The following is a 16,843-nucleotide window of genomic DNA, read 5'->3' as shown; positions in this document are numbered from 1 at the left end:
GGGTTTCTAACGCTGATTCCGTGCGTGTCAGCTTCATAATCACAGTCCTATCAGAACTTGTTAAATGTAATATAAGAATCAGCCCAGAGGAACATAATCAGTCATTGTTGTTTCTTTCTGCTTTATCACATCCGTGCTCCATTTCTTTATTACTTTCTTCATTACACGTCACAGTTTAGAGCAGGAATTTGTTTTTATTTTCTGCCCCACCCCAGCCATGTTTTCAAATAGAATGCTTTCACCAAAAATTTGAACGCAACTCTCATTTCCAGGCTCCCAGCTCGGACTGCATGACTCACCACTAAGCGCAATTAGGTTTTCACGATACGAGAGAAGTATCGCTCTACGCAAACAATAAAGTCAGCTTACTTATATTATAGCAGTTCCTGTCGGGAGCTGGGTAGTGACAGTTGCGTTCAATTTTGTAACTGAACACAGTGTACCTGATAATTTGACGTAATATCTTAAATATTTTCTTACTTAACCTCACAAAACATATGCGCTTTAAACTGAAATAACAATTTCTTGTGACACGTTTACAATACTTCCGTTGAATTCCTCTAAATCGTTCCATCTTCAATGTGTTGAATTTCCCGTCCAAGTATTTCAGTACTTTGTGCCACTATTAAGTTAAAACTTAAGCTAAAATTCACTATAGAAGAAGATAAGAATAAAGCTTGTATACAATGTGTTGTGTGTCTCTAGTCAGAGCCATTGTCCTCATAAAATGATCATATTATGGCAGTTAATTGCCTGTAATCTGTCCGATCTTCAATAGACTACGTGCTTGCCCACAGACAGTTCATCCGTTAACTTCATAGAGACAACACAATATATCTGGCGTTTAATTAAAATCATTCAAGTATGGGTGGCAACGCTCCATTTTGCCTACAGTCGATTTTAACCCGCGTTTTAAGTTATTAATGAAAAAGGGTACATGAACCACAGAGAATATAGAATGGATAGCGTCTTTTATCCTAAAAATGTATTACTATTAATAAATCAAGGATAAATCTCACAATCGACGGCGTCTTAAAATCCAGAAAATACATTATATCATGACAGACGGTTATTTTAACTTGACAAAATTTGACAGAAATCGTTATATGTCTCTGCATATAAGATATGTTTTAAAATATTAGAATAAATTATAATGGTATTTAAAAACATGATATGAGCGAGACGTAACCTATACGGCAAACATTATAGACAACCTTCAAAGGCCAAATCACATTAGGAATAAAGTGAAGAGTAAAGAATGTGGAAATGGCCGACTGAGTAATTGTATTACCGAATTTTATTCAACATCGCAGCAGAACTTTGCTATTTAAAGTAGCTGGTGACGAAGCAAATCCATATTGTTAACATGGGTGACCGCAGTAGTATCGTGCACAGTTTTCAAAGGACGTTCAAACGTTGCAGTAAATATTCCTCGCTTATCGTTATTATACTCAAACACTGAGTTCTGTGTTACGATTAAACGTACTATGTAACCCAATTATTAAATAGCAACTCGAATTACTTAATAAACACTCTCCACTACTTCCACGGAAAAGAATAAAGCTAGTCTTTCATGTAAGAGGTAGAACTACTACAAAACAAACATCCAAGATACAAGTCTATACTTTGTTAAACAAACGATTGACTTACAGATGATGTTCATCAGAAAAAATGATAATGTGCGACAAACTAAGAAATTAACAAAGAGATGCAATTATGGAAGTTCTGAAAGAGTAGTAAACGCAGTACCCTGGAAGACGGAAAAAACAACCTATAGCAGTCGCTCAATTAATTGATTAATTAAACAATTTATAAATTCCAAAATTTCAATACCTAACTTAATGAAACTACTAAAATGTCAGCTAATTGATGAGACTTTCTGTTCTATTATTGAACGGGTAAGCTTCGTTGTATCCCATTTGTCTTGAATTCAGGGGATTGGCTGTCGGATCGAGGACTTCGGGAGCTCCATCAATCAATCAATCACCGATCAGCCAGTCAGTCCGTGCCAGTACCACATGACTTTCACATGCTGACAATTTCCAATACGTTCCATACGTCGTATTGTCTCTCTTCAGCAACAAAGTACAAACCTCTTTTCACCATTGCATATAAACGGAAGAACTGCAGTTCACTGACATGGGATATCTTCATTCAAACATGAGTTATTACAATATCTTAAAACTTTATCCTAGGATATAACGATACATATAATATTAATTTTCAATTTAAAACTTCCAGGCTCATTTACTAGTGCAAACTCGTGGTGCGGGATTCGCCTTGGACTTATTATCTTCTAATCAAAAGTCGCGGTCGAGTGGTTAGCATTTTACCTTCGTATTCGCGTGTCCCTGTAAATATATTTTCATTAACCATACATTTCTAGCGTATATAATCAGAGCTACTGAAACAGTCGTTTAATAAACCAAGGATATAAAAATAAATATATTAGGCTGTGATAACGTCGTTCCAACTAACACGTTCGTGTGTCCACCATATTCTTATTACCAACTGTACGGCATCAAATTTACAAGAATGAGGGTGGATGGATACGGATGAAATTTCGAGAAAATCCATTGTCGATTCAGAAGTCGATTAGGAAACACACGGAGAAGGTCACACTGACGTCGTGGTAATGTGTCCTTACGAAGGGAAATGAAATTAGACCAACAACACAGGCGATATTAGGTGCGCCCTATATTTTCCAGACTCTTGGTAAAGTTTAATTCAATAGTCAAATTCAATGGGCATTACCCGAAAGTTCGTGTATATCAATTATACGTCAAGCAATTTACAACTCCAAACACAATATTAATGTATATAAAACATGTAGCAAAGTTCCCACGTAAACTTCATATCAAGGCATGAACTAGTGATCGTTCACAATAATTGTAACACCGTTGTTAATACAGTACAATAAAAAATTGTCGTCAGTAATTTGATCAACAATTAAAATTAATTAGTGGAATTAAGCACTGTGCACTCCAGTAGAAGTTTACCAACGTTTCAAAGATCTTTGCTGCCTCCATCATCAGGGTGATGAATCACCTCTCTTCCGACTTTCCGCCTAGAAAACCTCATATCACACTTAAAATTAATTAATGTTCAATTACAAGTGGTGTGATGTTTCCGGTGGTTGAGACAGGTATGAAATAATGGGTAAATAATTGTCTCTGTCTGAATTTGCTAATCTATATTTATCACAGATAGGTGAAAACCCAGGATACTCTGCCGTCCCTCCCGCCCTGCTAACTTGCACAATAGGTCACCTCTCTGCAATTTGAATTAGAATCTCCCTAATGCAAGACAACAATCAGGTTCACACACGCAGGGCAGAGACAAAGGCCCCACAAGCACCGCAACTGCAACGCGTAAGTTTGCATAACAACTTGCACTAACAAGGAAATAACAAAGAAACGACGACAACAATCAATGTTGTGGAATGTCGGGAAGTTTTCTTCGCCCTTGTTATTTCCGCGAACAGAGGAAACTGTTATACTGATTTATGAAGAAATGTCTACTTACTGAATAAAACAAGAAAAGTGCACGTGTGTCAAGTATCGCACTCCAATGGCAAACGTACATACGACCTGTAAGATTTGAGGTTTTCACAGCGGGGAGTATGAAGCTTTCTGTCTTCTGGGTTGTTGCGTTGTGTAGTCTGGTTGATGTTTACCAACGTTTCAGAGGTCCTTGTTGCCTCCATCATCAGGGCGATGAGTATGAAGATTTTTGTCTTCTGGGTTGTTGCGCTGTGTAGTCTGGTCGATGTTTACCATCGTTTCAGAGGTCATACTGCCTCCGTCATCAGGGCGATGAGTATGAAGATTTCTGTCTTCTGGGTTGTTGCGTTGTGTAGTCTGGTTGATGTTTACCAACGTTTCAGAGGTCCTTGTTGCCTCCATCATCAGGGCGATGAGTATGACGATTTTTGTCTTCTGGGTTGTTGCGCTGTGTAGTCTGGTCGATGTTTACCATCGTTTCAGAGGTCATACTGCCTCCGTCATCAGGGCGATGAGTATGAAGATTTCTGTCTTCTGGGTTGTTGCGTTGTGTAGTCTGGTCGATGTTAACCAACGTTTCAGAGGTCATACTGCCTCCGTCATCAGGGCGATGAGTATGAAGATTTCTGTCTTCTGAGTTGTTGCGCTGTGTAGTCTGGTCGATGTTAACCAACGTTTCAGATCGCCCTGATGACGGAGGCAGTATGACCTCTGAAACGTTGGTTAACATCGACCATACTACACAACGCAACAACCCAGAAGACAGAAAGCTTCATACTCCCCGCTGTGAAAACCTCAAATCTTACATCTGTAGTTGTTCTTCTTCTACTTCTCAACAGAACTTACGTCTTCAAAACCACTCTGTGACCACATAAAGTGAATCCATTTGCGCATACACATCAGACACAATTGGTGATGACAACTGAGTTGGACGACAAGCAGGAAAGACTGCCGGCTCCGGTCGACGCAATCTTGCATGTCTGCCTCACAACTTGTTCCGTGATTTTAAATTCGGGATGCGCTTCCCTGACATGAAGCTAGCTGCTTACCGAGTAAATGAGTGGAATGGAGCAACAGACACGGCTACATTAATTATATACACGCAGACATTGAGTTTTGGTTAGGAAATAAGTTCGGCAACGGTAACTTTAAATGGGGGAAGGGGGAATCGTATTAAATAATTCTTAATAAAACACATCTTCAGGATATAAACTGTACTGAACTGCCTTCTGATCGTGTCCGAAGATGGGGAGTTTGTTGCTTGTGGAAATAGCAGAGTCGAATTTATAATACAGTGATTTCCTCTTCGTATTTTATATTTGGCAGTCCCTTTCTCGAGCCCAGCCTGGACTGTCTCTGTAAAACCGCACAGTGATTATATACATGCTGATTTGGAAGCAATTCCTAATACATCATCCGGTTCAGTGTACATCAACTGTTTTCCCTCTCTTCAGCAACCCAATCGTGTAAACGGAAAGAGAACTACTTAATTAGTGCCAGCCAGATCTATTGACGAATAGTGTGCCTGACTCATACGCGTCGGTGCCCTTTCTTTCACCAGTACTCCAGCTGCCTGCAGACAAACTGCATTCCTGTAATTGCTTTCGTCCCGTTGACCAGTCAGTTTATAGGTCAGCCTACACTCTCTGCTGATTTAACGGACGGAATGTTTTACTACGGCTCCGTGAAAACAGTTTTATTTTATACCCAAGAGATTGCTGCATGTGAAGCTACCAAGGCATCATTCATGGCCAACCCACAGAGTTATGACTCAGTGCGGGAAGAATATTCTCCGAGTAGCAGAGGCGCTCTGCAGTAAAAGATGAAATTGCCCTCGATTTTGAGAGTGTCAACAGATCAAGGGGAACTTGTGAAACTGTCCTTCGTGTGAATGGGGTGAGCACGTACAGCCACTTCACAACAAGAAAGCTGAGGGTAATCACGTTCTACAGGCGTCTACTCAAGACATCCTTCTGATAGAAGACATTTAATTCAACGAGAAATAAAACGCTGTCTAGTGCATGGCGCCAGTTTAATCTCGAGACAGGCCATGGCTTCCCTTGATAGAAGTAATTTCTGTTAAGTTATGAACCCACAGCGGGGGAGCAATTACGTGTACCGTATCTTAAAGAACAAGTTTTTACCGCGCATTTTTAAAAATTGCGCTCAGTCGTTTAAAGAGTTTTGTGTTAACCGTGACCATCGGGTTCTCATGAAATCTACAGCACTTAGATGCCCACAGTGTTCTTTCGTTTATTTCCGAAGCTCGCATGTCAGCATGTCGGTAGTAATTATTGACACGAAAATAAGCAGAATTTAAATCCCCTGGTTTCAAATGGCATTCATACAGGTCATATACGTCAAGTTATAAAATATTCAATTTCTCCCTCAGAGTGGCTAATTAAGCTGAAACACGTTGTAGAAAGCACATACATAGTCGCATTATCAAAAATTCTTTTGAGAACATAGTGTAAATAAACGCATGGCATGCATGCATGGTGTGATGTGACATATTTTACGAAAAATTATGAAGTTTATTATATCGGTGAATAAAACACGAGACAGACAGACAGACACAAGCTTCCTAATAGGGTTAAAAAGAACTGTCCATTTTCCAGTGTGTCAGACAATATGAGAGGCGTGAACTTTGCATGTGCCTCTACTATCGCAACACAAGCTTTGTTCATCTCGTTTGCCCTGATGATCAAACGGCCAGATAATGTTCGTGCTGAAGTGTCCAGAACCAAGAACAAATTCAATCACAGGAGTGAGGTAACTCCTGGTGTCTGTCTGGCATTCTGGCTGAAGGGAAATTAAGCGACGTCTGTGAAAACTTTCTACGAATCAATCCTACAGCCGAACGTCTAAAGTAACCGGAACAAAGTTACTGAAGAAACTTGGCCTATTGGGCCTACTTCACGGATTAAACGTGACTCTGTTTCTGTAACGGAATGTGCTGTAAGGCTGAACGGCTTTCCTAACTTCGCAATGGTGTCTGAGGTATATCCTATGCAAGTATCTTAACATTATTTATGGAACTACACCGTTCGATTAAATACAAACCGACGGCCGGCTCTTCTGAACACGAAAATGAACCTTCGAGGCCCACAAAAGGCGTAGAATTGTTTCTAAGGCTTGCTTACTTTTTTCTTCTCAAGTAGTACTTTGGACAATAGCATGTCTGAAAATAAACACAAAACACAGAATTTTTACGCATAAGGGCGGCCGCACACCAACTGCGTCAAGACAAGCATCAAGACATGAGACAAAAGACGCAGTTTTGCTTCATTCGTGATTCAAACTCGAGTCCGCACACCGAAGCAGCAAGTGTCTGCGTCCTATCATATCTTCTCTAGTTGATTCTTGGAACGGCTATAGCGTGTAAACCTAATAAAACAGACAATATAATACGGGCAATCTGTGTCCTCCATAACTTCATCAGGTTAAAGGACGGCTTATTTAGCGAGCAGAGTCTGGGTGAAGATGATGATGACCATGACAAAGGCAGTTGTGCATCTATATTCCAGCCCTGCTGCAGAAGAGCAACTACTGAGGCCGTTGAAATGAGGAACCATTTGTGTTCTTACTTTCTGAAACCAAACGTAGCTCTTCATTGGCAGAACAAGTACACTTTAAAATAAATCTTTTCGTTTTATGTGTGAGTGAGAGCAGACTTGTACGAAACGAGCTTATGCTCAATGTGTATAATAGTTAATTCAGTCATCAGCTCATTAAAATAAAATTATTCAGTGCACTTACCATCAACGTTTACTTCTTTTGAAACTGCATGCCAAGCTTTATCAACCTCCTCCTTGTTTGAGTGGCCCGGGGTCGAATAATCGTATATTACCGGGAATTTCTCAACCTTCTGCACTATCTTAATATTTGTTTACTCTTCACTCATGTCGATAACGTACACTGTTGCTGTTACTTGAGTACTGATGTCTCAGTCTTGACGCACAGAAAAGGAACATGCCGAGTCTCGCTGCACGTGTATGCAGCATGAAGCTGACGTCAGCATCATGACTCAAACCGGTGTGCGGCGGTTTTCATAATCTCATTCGTTTCAACTGTGCTCCTTTCTTTGCGTCATGTCGCAGACATCGTGTCTTGACTGTTACATGCCTTGACGCATGCCGGTGTGCGGCCTACCTAATGCTTTGGTCGCGCCTCACACAGCAGCACGTAGTAAAATTCAATTTCCCCTGCGGCGCTGAACATACTGAAACGTAATGTATAAAGAACATTTAAATTAACTGGTCTGAGACCGTTGGAATACGCTGAATTTAAATGACGCAGTTTAAAGTCTCATCCAAGGCACCAAAATCTGCATTCCCATGTAACAAGTAAGCTGTTCAAGAAGCATGTACATCACTTACTCAAACGGCCACAAAACCACCATTTAGGAAGCATAAGATAGAATATCCAGAACTGCAATTCTATCTCCTTCTACATTTCTGGATAAATTACAGCCGATTATCATAAATGACATTTGGAGCGTCTTCCTTTATATGTGGTCCTGTATTTACACTCGTCATTCCCCATTTAACTAGCAATAATACGAGATGCAGGGATAAACCAGACGTTTGCAATTTTAAAGTTCTAGCCATTTCCTAGAATATACGTGACTTAAACACCAAGTTGTAAAAGAAGGTAGGATTTCACTCCAATCTACCCTAGTATAACAACTCGTGATCTTGTAAACCCCCCCCAAAAAAAAACACTTCTAGCCAGCAATATACCCACCCTTCTTAATGTTGCTACGAAACCCAAAATACGCATCTATTAACTTGCTTATCATAAAACACGTACACTCAGCTAAGAGTTATTTACTTCACAGTGAGATGATAACACTTTGGACTGCATTTACGTCAACGAAAAAATATAAATGATGCCAGTTTGATTTATTTTAAAATTACGCCTCATGTTAATTAATTTTATAAGAAAAGATTGACAGATGCGTATTCCATTATGCCCATGTACATCTTGACATTCCATTATTAAATTCTAATCAAGTTGTCTAGCTGTTAGAACGCTGGCCTTGTAATCCTGGGGTCTCGGGTTCGATTCCCGGCGGTGCCCGAATTTATAACTTGTGTTGGGCAAGGCCGTGGTCTAGGCAACACGGAGTTTTCCTCCGGGGGCTTCCCCGGTTTCTCCGTGGCATCCCAACAATTACTTCATTCACACACAGAAGAAGGCAATGGCAAACCACTTCTGGATCATCTGCCAAGAACGTATATGAACAGGTCCCAGTCCGAGAAGAGGATGGAAGGATCCTGTTCATATGGACCTGTCGCCAGACAGAACACTAAATAAAATATAAATCAAGTTGACACGAGTTTCCCAAAACGTGCTTTGGACGCCGTGTCATTATTTCCACGACGACGAATGTCGAAGAAAAGATGGAGGCGACATGTTCCTCCGAATTTTTGTCGACATATGAAAGAATGCACGGCGTCATATCCCAGACAACTACAATCATAATTTTCAACCCCGTAAAAATATATGGTGAACTTTTCTAATATTTTGGGTAAATACTCTCGTCTACACAACATTCTTACACTGTACTTTTATTAAACAGTAAAAGAGATGGGGTTGGAATTTGGTGACACAACCGGCACACGGTAATGACTTTTTCTACGAACTGGATTGGTCTGCGAGTTCAACGCGTCCTGCAGTCTTTGATAATATCAAACTTTTTTCATTCTTTCAGCGTGTGGATTAAGGGCTTCTATACCCTGCTAAGTGAGAATCCGCCCTATCTGTTCATGTCGGTAGGATGAAGGCCAAGCTCTGTTGCTTCCCTGACAATCCTGCCCATTCCGAATTCCACACAGCCGATGGCGCAACAACCCAAGAGATCGCTTGTCAATATCAACATCGCTGAGAAGACCTCAGATCCTCTAGCAGTGTCTGATATTTGCAGTGCAATTGACTAGATTAGCCAGTTTCGTCCGCATTTTGATAACCCGTTACCCTAAGATCATCCTCATTCCGAATTTTGATATTCTAGGAAGTTACGCCATTAAAACTGTTTAAGCAGTTTCAAGATAAGCCAAGCCTACTGCAATCTCCTTTAATTAACGACAACAAGCGAACTGCATAAACGACAAAGCTCCTCGTTGTGTAATAACACCCATTTCGCACCCTCCCACATCCAAATATTTGTCTTTAACAATGTATGTCGACTGTAACACACTAACACGCATATCAGATTGATATGACCATGAAGTCTGCAAGTGTTCAGCAGGAGCATGATTACATAGCAGTTGGAGTTGCCACGGGATAAGTCAGGTTATCCCAGTGTAGCACGTACGGTTCCAGTTGCTTCCGACCATACAATATGTGGCCTGGAATCCTCTACTAAATTATAGGGATGGCCGTATACTAGGCAAGAGATAATGTAAGGTACAGAATACAACTAAAGAAATTATGTAAGAAATGAAAACAAGTTACACACACTGCACGAAACGTACAGTTTCAGCAGTTACAACACACAGCATATGCCACTACGTCTGCTCAACTATCACTGCATTTTAATTTCTCCTCTTTAATAACTCTGCGACTTCATCATCAACTTTAAGGATTAGGCCAAATCGCCTTTACCAGCCCCACAACAATTTCCTTTGACTAATATTATTTTATACAGCCCTACGATATATTTAACGACAGTAGCGTAAATGGCTTAACTTTCCAGACAGTGAAGAGAATTATTTAAACATCAACGTTACAAATGGTTAAAAATGGCGCTTAAATTTGAAGTTCGAGACGTTCTCTCGAAAGAATAAAGGTGGTGTGCTATGCTTTCTCATAATAATTACGAAAAAATACAATTAGGTCTTACACAATTGTGTAGTACTTCATGTTAATTACCACTTAAATATCCTTACACGACCTATTTAATACTATAATTTCATTTAGGCTGAAGTTTGTACAGCCCTCAGAACAATTAGCTTAGATGTTTAGAGCGAAATTTCAGTGTGTTTAATTTTAATGTAGATTACCTCACTCCCATTGTTACTGACATATGCAACAGTGCTTTCATCTGCAGTTAATATGTTTAATGAAGAAGCAATCACTTCCGTCAGTTCGATCTTTATGTGGTAACTAAACCTGCCCCACTAACACCCTTTCGCTCCTTAAAGTTTAATAAATTTTAGTGTCATTCACTGTTGATACCCGAAATAAGCAAATAATTCGGCCAAAGGCATACATACGAACTATATAAACAGAAAACATACCAAAAGTATGGCTGGTCGTTGTGTGAAAATTCCTCTCACCCCCTTTTAATGAAATTCTGGGCACGGTCATGGATGCATATATGTCGTGGTTTCTAAATGTTTACAATATTACAGATCTCCTAGTCTACGTTTAAAGGTTAGTTACAGTTTTACTAGTTCTGTTAATATCTCAGACAAGATAAACTAAACTGTGTTTTATTCTGGGTTAAGCAAACACAGTACTCTGCTGGCCCATGTAGACACACTGCTGGCAAGTGGAACATTATTCTACGTCGTACGTTTCACATGCGTTATCTTCATTTTAAATATTCTGGCACTAAATGAGGGATTGTTTTACATAATTATGAACTAAAATTACAATTGTTAGACCCAAATCATATCTGCTGACATGTTAATCTTTCATACAGCAGGATTTATTCATTTACTGTACCTGATATATAGCTGTGCACATTTTCGGACGGGTTTGATGGGTGGACATCACATCGCTACCAGTTACACGCTGAAGGTCGCCGTTTGAAATCTGTATGCTTGCAGCTTCTCTGTTAACATTTTACACAACACCAAATGATTCCCACACACATTTTAGAATGCAGTATCACACTATGTCACACTCATATCGTACCACTTTCACAAGAAATTACCGATGATAAGAATTTCACAATTTTTGTTCACGAAACCTTCGCACATGTTCCACTAACGTTCACCAAACATGTCTACTTGCCGCAGTCTGACTCGTAGACATTCGGCTGATACTTCGGAAATTTTCCCGAACATAGACCATACAGAGAGAACAAATGCTCGCTGCAGGGCCTATCCCAAACTCCTCAATATGCATGCGTCATTTTAATGTAATGGCTGCGTTTTAATTGCTGCAAGGGTACTGGGAAGTATTTTGTTAGCCATCAAATGCAAAATAACCTTAGTAAACACTGAATATTCTATCCATACAAATAACTCTACCGATTGGTTGTTTCCAAAAACAATTCTCCACAAAAATGCTGCGTTCATGCCTTGTTTGCTGTACGAATCACTTGCACAAGGTCACAGAATTCCTGGTTACGTAATATCTTATAATGAAAGAAAATAAATAACAATATCATAAAGAAGTTAAGTTAACAAATACGATATAATTACGCAAATAAATAATTTTTGTGCTGAATAACAACAATAAGGAACTGTAAGCAATTATTCAACATTTTCGAAAGCAACCTTACATTGTTCTCTCGACGTCTTTTTGTGATGGTATATTACTACTTTCTTTGTCCTGGACTTCATTCATCATCTGTTTTTCTAAGCCTTAAAAACCTTAAAACCATAAAAATCACTGTCTCAAGATGGATGGATCTTCTTTTGTCTTCAGGTAAAAGAAAGGGGAAGACCTACTATGTTGAATCCGTTATACCGACCTGTTCCCGATCTGTTGATATTAAAGTTTCAATATTTTTAAGGTTTAAAAAAGCGACGCATAAATCCCAAAGAAAGCACTTTATTTTAGTTTTCAGGAAGGGGATCTAGATCCGAACATAGATGACAGCCCCACAATTCCTGTTCACAGGTACAAATTGTTCTATCCCGCCGAGATTCAACATTTAGTTAGTAAAACAAACTCCCTGAGTCACGTTTCATTGAGCAAAGTGACGATATAAAAGACTGTTTGCCTCAATGGGTCAAATGCCAATTCCAATAAACGAATCCTCGCAATATCGAAGAAAATGTCGCGTAAGTAATATAAAACAGTGGTCTATAAACTGCGTAATAAAACATTACTTTCCAGTGCAGCGTGATTTGATACATTTGACTAAATTCATATTTTAATTAAAAATTAATTATTCTGAGAAGATTAAGAAAGAATTCTTAGAAGATATGGATGCCTTTGGATTTGGGGGGAGGGGGGTCATTCCCAAAATATTGAAGATACGCATTAGTAAAAATAGAATTATTCAGAATCCCCGGTTTAATTCTCAGACAATGGTTAAAAGTTGCATTTGTTCCCTGTGATACTACCTCATTTAAGATGCAAACAAAGTCCATACAACTGGAACGACATGTGATCAAAATCGCAGAAAAAATTCGTAGATGGTGCAGTGTTGTCTTTCGCACTTTTTATACGACGGCCAGAGGAATCCGAAACCTTATTTTTGCTTTTAAATAAGGTTTTCATAACTGTTTTCTATTCTCTTGCAAATCAGCAGACATTTTTCTTCAAACAGGGCATAAGAAACTAATAATTTCCCATGAACACTTATCTCTGTTATAAAACGATTGTTTAAAAAATCTACTATAAAATTGTGAGTTGTTTCATCTGAAGACACACTCTTACAGCCATGACAAGAAGAGCAAATCTAACCCCGTACACACCAGAGGGCATAAATTAAGGTCGAGCTGAGTGACGTTTGAATTTGGGTAAATGCGACGAACTGTAAATCTCTGTCACAGATTGCAGCTTCAAAACAACAACCGGTGGACTCTGCAGCTGATGTGTCATTATGGGCTCGGATTAAGGGCAGATGGTGGATGGTAATTAATTAGATTTAAATGTCTTCAGAGCTGAATTTGTTCATCGTTCCAATGAGTATTAATATTTACTGGAAAATTAATAACTTGCACATTGGTAATCAAAATTGTACGGATAGCTATGGCAATTAGCAATGATTGGTATGATTTAACAAAAGAGTAAATAATGAGTTTGTAATAACATACTCTAATATTAATTTTATATTTATCGCAGATCGATATCGCCTATTATATTGTCACACATATGAAAAGGATAGATTAAAATTAAAAATCTAATTTGTACGTAGACAGTAATATACGAGCCATATAAGAAATTATAATGTACTAAATGTATGAACAAAACTTTCTTTTTCACATAATGAAGAAATATTAACATTTTCATACAATGGATTCTTTCTTCCGAGCTGCTTCATGTAATTTCTCAACGTGATATCCCATTCAGATAAACAGTAGTAAAACAAAAGAAGGAAAAGGAAGAACAAACGAAATTTGAGACGCACAGAATCCCAGAGGTTTGCAGACCGAGTCAGAAAAAAGCAGCAGGGAAGAGAAATGAATTAGAATATTTATACCTTTAACATCTGAAGTTCATAAAAGAAAATTACAAGCTTATTATTCTCATTTCACTCCCTCACTTTTTTCTGCGAAAGAAGCTGAAAGTCAACTGGATTCCTTTCCCTCCATTTTTATATTAAAACGTGCAAAGAGCTGGTATATTATGGAAAGCCGAATGTTTGCCTTTTATAAACACTCCTATTAAAGAAGAAATCCCCACAAACTTACCGAGACAATCAGAGATCAAATCTTTTAAGAAACAGATCTTAATTGTGCTTCAAAGACTATGTCGATGATACATAATACGAGCAGTCAACACAATTTGAGAAGAGGTATCATCCAAATTAGTCCTCCGAGAATCAAGACAGAGGATCTGTGTAAATATGAGAACAGCATTTTTTAAGGAGACTTGATATAAACTTTGAATCTATTGTTGTTTATTTTGGCAATTATTTGACTTTCTACGATGTAAAGTTAACGCACGCATGAACCATGGAATTCAGCCACTACTCCGGAGACCAGTGCGTTTTCATTTAGATCACGAAATGATTTGCCGTAGTATACGTTTCAGCCACTCCAACAATTCACAACAGAGTCTCAGTCTCGTTTTGTACACATCTTCGCTCTGGGGAGGTGGAAAACCGTCACATGTTAACGTGCTTAATACAGGGGAGATCCCTGTAATAAGTACGTCTAATCTGTGACAATTCTGGACTGTTAAAATACACTAATTCATTTCTCAAAGGTACTACATTTATTAGCTTATTTACGTCGTTGTATCAACTGTTGGTGTAGTGAATGGGTAGATGGGATGGCATTGTACATAATTTGTCTTAGTGTTCGTAAGTGTAGCGCAGGAACTAACTAACGTGTTGTTACTCTGTTCGTCAAGAAATAAAACAGTGTGAAAAATACAAAGACAAAACACTATCTGTCCATTTTCCTTTACTATTGAAGCAGACCAGAAGACAATTTCGTGAAAACTTTTCGGGTTAAGAGAACAGGATAATGTGGATGAACACTTGGGAGTTGGGGGGCGGGGAGAAGGAAGATTTTTATAGAAAGGAAGACGACAGGAAAGTGCCTGTCCTTCCCGAATGCTCTCTCATAACGCAGAATCTCACATTGCAGAAAACGTAGTAAGTTGCTTTACAGATGTGTGGTGCACCGTAAGAACGTGAAATCTCACTACATGTAAAGTGTCTTGTTCGATTAACAGCTGTGTCTCAGATATTTCGCAGATGTAAAAAAACTATATTCGTTGTCGAATTCGCGAAAATGTACACTTCAAGAACGAGACATTGAAATCGGAATTTGGAGGAAGGTCTGTGGAAGGAATACTGAGTTAAATAAGACGGCTCCTACTGCAGTTTCAGTGACGGAGAACTTTGGTTACCCCGTCCTGATGATTGAGGAGGCAGGGACCTCTGAAACGTCGGTAAACTTTTAACAGACTACACGGCGCTACAACCCAACAGACATCAATCTTCAAAGTGTCACGATGAACTCTTAGAGTTTACAATGTCCCCAAGTAACAGCTGCAAGAGCTCTCTCTGGTTAACACTCGCTGTTATGGAAGAGTAATGCAAAGAAGACCATGTAGAAGGAATAATACAGTCACTGCAAAACATATTACAGAAATCAATAACTGGAAACACGACCAACCGGCTTTGTACTTATAATTTCATATTTTCGTGGTGTGAATTTGAGTAGTGGTTATCTGAGTTATATTATATTGTAATCTTCTGGTTGAATAAGGACGTTTCAGACGACCATGCTGTCTCCATCTTTAATTCTGAATATATATTAACGCGAAAAGGCATCCACATACAAACTGACATTCCAAATGAAGATCCCAATGCTAGACAGAAACAAGATCTTATATACGGGCCTTAGATCACCTACGATATCTTATCGACTCGGAAACCGTCTGTTTTCATCGAGTTTTGTCGTAATCTTCCTGAGTTCCCTAGACAAATGCAGGGCTAGTGCTTTAAATTAAGGCCACGACCTCTTTCACATTCTTTCCAATTAATTATTCATTAATTATCTAACCATTCGACGGTATACAGTATGAGCTACTGAAAGAGTCACTAATTAAATCATAAACTGCGAATTCCATCAAAAATTAAACAGGCCGCTAGCTCACAACCAAGCAATGGCTGTACAACTTGCAATTTTTATTAACAAGCTGCCCGTAGGCGATAATACTTGATTATATGGACAGTTCTCACAGCGTAGCAATGAATTTCGTTTCACTGCAGCATCCGAAATGCATCGTTCGGATACAACGTTGAAGTGGTTTTCACATCGAATGCCTAGAACTGAGTTACTAGCACCTGCCCCATCCTCTGCACTCAAGGAAGTAGCGTCACCTGTCGATACAGCTGCACTGAACGCGGTGCACGTGTTCCAATTACGGATTCAGAAGGGCCGATGATGGTTGCGTAATAAATTGCTTAACCTGCAAGATGTAAGCTTGTATTCATAGATCAACATAATTAAGTTCGTGAATAAACAAACAAACATTTTAAAACAGTGACACGGATAGAAAATATATTCACGTGGTTACACGTTAAGCCACATTTATTAAATGGGAACTAGTTCTTTTTTTAAAAAAATTAAAATAAATTTTATCTTTGATTATGTTTCTGTTACTTATTAACTGTCTTGCCCATTCCAGGAACGGACACTTGCCTTCAGCCATAATTTCTTTCATAAAACAAAAAAACTATTTCAAGACCCTTTCATATTTTAAGGAGAGAGAAAACTTATGCCTTTTATATTTAATATACCGTTCTCAAGCAATATTTCCTGAGAAGTATATTTACACATTAAAGAAATTAATTTGTAGTTCAGGAAGAAATTATTGGAGGAATTTTCTTTGAAACTAAAAAGAAACAAGAGTTTTGCAGGTCAACAGCCACTAGAACTTTAATGTTTTATTGCACCTTGGGCACGTACAGGCTAAAAAAACAATAAACTCGGTTCTATCACTAATTTGTTTCAAAGACTTTCCCTTTTTAA

General features: G+C 38.7%; 1 protein-coding gene across 7 annotated transcripts in view; it reads right to left on the bottom strand.

The window, feature by feature from the left end:
- Sol1 (CUB domain-containing protein Sol1) overlaps nt 1-16,843 on the bottom strand; it is a 659,765-nt gene that overhangs the window by 347,486 nt on the left and 295,436 nt on the right. Inside the window, exon 1 of one of the 7 annotated variants that reach the window (XM_087358460.1) lies at nt 11,178-11,476. The exons of the other annotated variants lie outside the window; for them this stretch is intronic. The gene's annotated coding sequence lies outside the window, so the exon portion shown is untranslated. Of the gene's footprint in view, nt 1-11,177; nt 11,477-16,843 lie in introns of those variants that run through there. 7 annotated transcript variants of the gene reach the window in all.

Source organism: Zootermopsis nevadensis, unplaced genomic scaffold, assembly GCF_977971745.1.
Source record: "Zootermopsis nevadensis isolate Lab colony 2312 unplaced genomic scaffold, Znev_1.0 Znev_ptg000030l, whole genome shotgun sequence".
Taxonomy (NCBI): Eukaryota; Metazoa; Arthropoda; class Insecta; order Blattodea; family Termopsidae; genus Zootermopsis; species Zootermopsis nevadensis.
This window is presented reverse-complemented; position numbering and strand designations above follow the sequence as displayed.